Here is a 5,382-nt window from a genome sequence, read left to right on the forward strand (position 1 = left end):
TTTCACCACTGAATATGATGTTTAACTGTGGACTTTTCATATAGATGGTCTTTATTGTGTTGACAAAAATTCACTCTATATCTAAGAATTTTTGAGCTTTTATTATGAAATGTTGCTGAATTTTGCCAAATGCTTTCCGGCATCTATGATGATGATCATATGATTTTTGAATCCTTTGTTCTATTGATGTGATGTCTTTGCCAGATAAATTAGGCAAGAAAAAGAAATAAAAGGCATCCAAATAAGAAAATAAGAAATAAAATTATCTTTGTTATCAGATGACATGAACTTAGATGTAGAAAACTCACAAGACTCCATGCAAAAAAAAAAAAAAAAAAAAAAACCTATTAGAATAAATCAATTTAGTAAAGTTGCAGTACAGAAAATCAGCATCCAAAAATGAGCAGTGTTTCTATACACTAACAGCAAACTATCTGAAAAAAATTTAGAAAACCATTCCACTTACCATAGCATCTAAAATAACAAAATGCTTAGGAAAAAACTTAACCAAGGAGCTGAGTTTTGTACACTGAAACCTATAAAACATTCATGAAAGAAATTCAAGCAGACACAAATAAAATAGGAATCTCATGGTTAGGGTTTGAAAAAATATATATTGTTAAATATTCATACTACCCAAATTGGTCTACAGATTTAATGCAATGTCTATCAAAATCCTTGTGGCATTTTTTACATAAAAAGAAAAAACAATCATAAAATTAATTTTGAACTGCAGAAGACCTCAAATAGTCAAAGAAATTTTGATCAAGAACAAAGCTGGAGGAATCCATGTACTACTTTCAAAATACATTAGAAAACTACAGTAATGAAAACTCGGTGGTACTGGCATAAAGAGACAAAAACAGTAAGCCCAGAAACAAACCTAGGGATACACAGTGAGTTGATCTTAAACAAGGATGCCAAGAATACACAAAAGAGAAAGGATACTTTATTCAACAAGAAGTATTGGGAAAACTTGATATCCACACGCAAAAAGAAAAGAAAAAATGAACTCTTTCACAGTACACAAAAATTAACTAATAATGGTTAAATATTAAACATAAGACCTGAAATTATAAAGGTCCTAGAAGGAAACATAGAGGAAAACCTTCTTGACATTGGTCTTAGGAATAATTGTTTGGGTATGACACTTAAAGCAAAGGCAACAAAGCAAAAATAATCAAGTAGGATTGCATTCAATTAAAATGTTTCTGGAGAGTGGAAGAAATAATCCACATAATAAAAAGTCAACCTATGAAACAGAAGAAAATATGTGCAAACAATGTATCTGGTAAAGGGTTAATATCTAGAAATATAATGAACTCCTACATCTCAAAAGCAGTAAATCTCAACTTTAAAATGGGCATAATAATTGTATAGACCTTTTCCAAAACAAGACATACCAGTTACAAACAAGCATATGAAAAGGCATCAATATCGTTATCATCAAGGAAATGTATATCAAAACAACAATGAGATACCACCTCATATCTCTTAAGATGGCCAGTATAAGATAAAATAAATGACCGGGCGTGGTGCCCCATGTTTGTAATCCCAGTACTTTGGGAAGCCGAGGAGGGTAGATTACTTGAGGTCAGGAGTTCAAGACGAGCCTGGCCAACATGGTGAAACTTCATCTCTACTAAAAATACAAAAAAATTAGCCCAGCACGGTGGTGGGCACCTATTATCCCAGCTACTCAGGAGGCTGAGGCAGGAGAATCACTTGAACCAAGGAGGCAGAGGTTGCAGTGAGCTGAGTTCACACCACTGCACTCCAGCCTGGGCAACAAGACCGACACTCCATCTAAAGAAAAAAAATAGAGAGAGAGAGAGAGAGAAATAAACCCAAAAGATAACATGAGGTGGCAAGGATGTAGAGAAAAAGAAACACTTGTACATGTTGATGGGAAGGTAAATTAGTGCAGCCACTCTGGAAAACAATATGAGGGATCCTTCAAAAATTAAAAATAGAACTTCTCTATGACCCAGTCCCACTTCTAAATATGTAACCTGTGAACCCCAAATATCTGAGAAAGGTCTCAGTCAATGTAGAAAGTTTATTTTGCCAAGGTTGTGGATGCCCCCACGACACAGCCTCAGGAGGTCCTGATGACATGTGCCCAAGGTGGTTGGGGCACAACTTGGTTTTATACATTTTAGGGAGGCATGAGACATCAATCAGTATATGTAAGATGTACATTAATTTGGTCTGGAAAGGTTGGACAACCCTAAGAGGGGAAGGGGCTTCCAGGTCATAGGTAGATAAGAGACAAATGGTTGCATTCTTTTGAGTTTCTGGTTAGCCTTTCATTGAATACGCAATTTACAGGCATAGTCACTCATGTCTTAGTCTGGCTTAGTGAAACAATAGGGCAAAAGAAGCAATCAGATGTGCATTTGTCTCATGCGTGCAGAGAGATCACTTTGAGTTCTCTCTGTCCTTTACCCACAAGGAATTTCCTTGTGGGCAAATTGTGAGGGAGGTATGTAGCAGCTTTATCTTTGCAGTTATCTTATGTAGGAATAGAATGAGAGGCAGGTTTGCCCAATGAAGTTCCCAGCTTAACTTTTCCCTTTGGCTTGGTGATTTTGCAATCCCAAGATTTACTTTCCTTTCACAATCCAAAAAAATTACAACCAGCATCTCAAAATAGTTTCTACACCCCCTTTTGCATTGAAGCATCATTCACACTAACCAAGAAACCCTAAATGTTCATTGATAGATAAATGGACAAAGAAAATGTAGCATATACAAACAATGGAATGTTATTCAGCCTTTAAAAAGAAGAAAATCCTGCCATTTGCAACAGCATGGTGAATGTGGAGGATATTATGCTACATAAAATAAGCCAGATACAGAAGGAAAAATATATGAGGAATTATTTTACAATTATATGAGGAATTTTAAATATTGGAATTCTTAAAAGCAGAGAGTAAAAAGGTGGACTCCAGTGGAAGGGGAAGAGAGAAATGGGGAGGTAGTAGTCAAAGGGTACAGGGCTTCAGTTATGCAAGGTAAGAAAGTTCTGGAGATCTATTCTAGAGCATAGTGCTTGTAGTTAACCATTTTGTATACTTAAAAACTTTCTAAGAGGGTAAATCTTATGTAAGTGTCGAATAATTATATTTATTAAGTAGGGTGGAAGAAACTTTTGGGATTAAAGGATATGTTCATGGCATAGACGGTTGTGATGATTTTATGAATACTTATCTCCAAATTCATCAAGTTGTATATGTTAAATATGTAGAACTCTTTGTATGTCAATTATACTTCAATAAGGTTTTGTTAATAAAATATATTAGTTGGTCAAAATGACATTCAACATACAATAAAAATTCTCCATAAAGGAATGTGAAGCTTAAGCAATAAATGAACATGACATAGTAAAGAAAGGGTAACTACCTGGATAAATGCATAAGATTTTTAAATTATTATTTAAATGTGTTTAAAAGATAATTGGCTGTTTAAATGAAAATTTTACTCTTTTGGATGCTGGATATTTTGTATTCCTGTAAATCTTGAGCTTTTTCTCAAGATAAATCATTTGGAAACAGTTTGATTCTTCTGGGTCTTGCTGTTGAAATTCCTTAGGTATGTTCAAAAATAATAATTCCTCTCTACTAAGGCAAACCCCTTCTGATGATTTTACCAATGACCAGTGACTAATGAGGTCTTTGGCTGGTAGGAACAGGCACTACTCTTGGCCCTGTGTAAACTCCAAAGTTCCCTGCAATCATTTTGGATGTGTTTTATTTCCCCTCGACCCCATATAGTTTCTTCTTGCCCACGCTCTGGTCAGCACTCTGCTGAATGCTTGATGGTGACTGTCTACAGATCTATATATTCTCTTTTTGTGCAGTCTTCTGTCCTCCATATTCTAGCCACCTGGATCTCCCACAACTCTCACCTCTACCTCAATTCAGGGAGTCCTTCAAGCTTCACCTTGATACCCCTCCCTAATCAGCAGGAACATTGCACATTGCACAAGCTTAGTGCCTGGAAACTCTCAAGGCACTAAGCTAATGCAATCATGGAGCTTGCCTCTTCTGCTTTACATCTTGCAGGGACCACTGTCTTTTATTGTCTGTAGTGCAGTTTCTTGAAAACCACTGTTCCACAGCTTTGTTGCTGATTTTGGTTGTTTCCTGAGGGGGAATACATCCAATCCCTGTTATTCCTATTTTGGTCAGAAATGTAGGTCCTGAACAATTTAATAGAAAGAGCTTACACTTTCCTGCTGAAGCATCTGTTCTTGTTAGGAAGGATAATTCTAGACTTTTTGGGGGGATATTTCACATATTAGAGGATCACTGGAAGGCAGAGAAAAATTTCTGTTCCAGGATGTGGATTATACACCTATTTATCCTTTTCCCCTGGTATTTTATACCCATCTTCCCAGAAAGAAGAAGTTGGATAAGAATGGAATGATTATCCACATAATGAGGGACATCAACAGAGGACAGGGAAGATTTGTGGGAGATATCCATGTTATTATTCTCATTACCTCATGATTACTATGTCCCATGATACTTCCCATCCTGATACTCAAATTGACTTATGGGATTCTGAAAGAGAACTCTGAACTACTATCACTGTTGATTCCACAGACTATTGCTGGCTAGGTATTGTTAGCAGATTCTTCTCCTATAACCTAGAGCCAGACATGTGACGGTGCTGGGAACACTGGGGTAACTTGAAAGGCAATGACTTCCAGTTGCTTCAGCCTAGAAAAACACAACACTCAAAGACGTAACCTGGTCCTTTAACACTGTAAGTTAGTCTGATTCAAGCGCTACATAAGAAAAAATAGTTGTATAACCCACTTAATCCTAACTGCCAGTGGTATACTTTGTACATTAACATGATGTATCCTTAATTCTTTTTTTTTTAATACTTTAAGTTCTAGGGTACATGTGCACAACGTGCAGGTTTGTTACATATGTACACATGTGCCATGTTGGTGTGCTGCACCTATTAACTCATCATTTACATTAGGTATATCTCCTGATGCTATCAATGATAGACTGGATTAAGAAAATGTGGCACATATGCACCATGGAAAGCTATGCAGCCATAAAAAAGGATAAGTTCACATCCTTTGTAGGGACATGGATGAAGCTGGAAACCATCTTTCTCAGCAAACTATCGCAAGGACAAAAAATATCCTCAGTTCTTGAGAATGTTATTCTTTCTTCCCTTCTATTACTGTTGCCCGAAGAGCTGCTTCCTACATTGGGTCCATTAGTCCACTGCAAAGCACCTAAAAGAGTTTTACCTATTCAGTCCCACAGGCATTCACATTTTCACTTCCTTTCCTCAAAAATAGGTTTTATTGAAACCTAACCATCTTTTCTGTCTGCTTAGAGCTTAATGTATTTG

The sequence above is a fragment of the Rhinopithecus bieti genome, unplaced genomic scaffold, assembly GCF_001698545.2.
Source record: "Rhinopithecus bieti isolate Rb0 unplaced genomic scaffold, ASM169854v2 scaffold_33122, whole genome shotgun sequence".
Classification (NCBI taxonomy): Eukaryota; Metazoa; Chordata; class Mammalia; order Primates; family Cercopithecidae; genus Rhinopithecus; species Rhinopithecus bieti.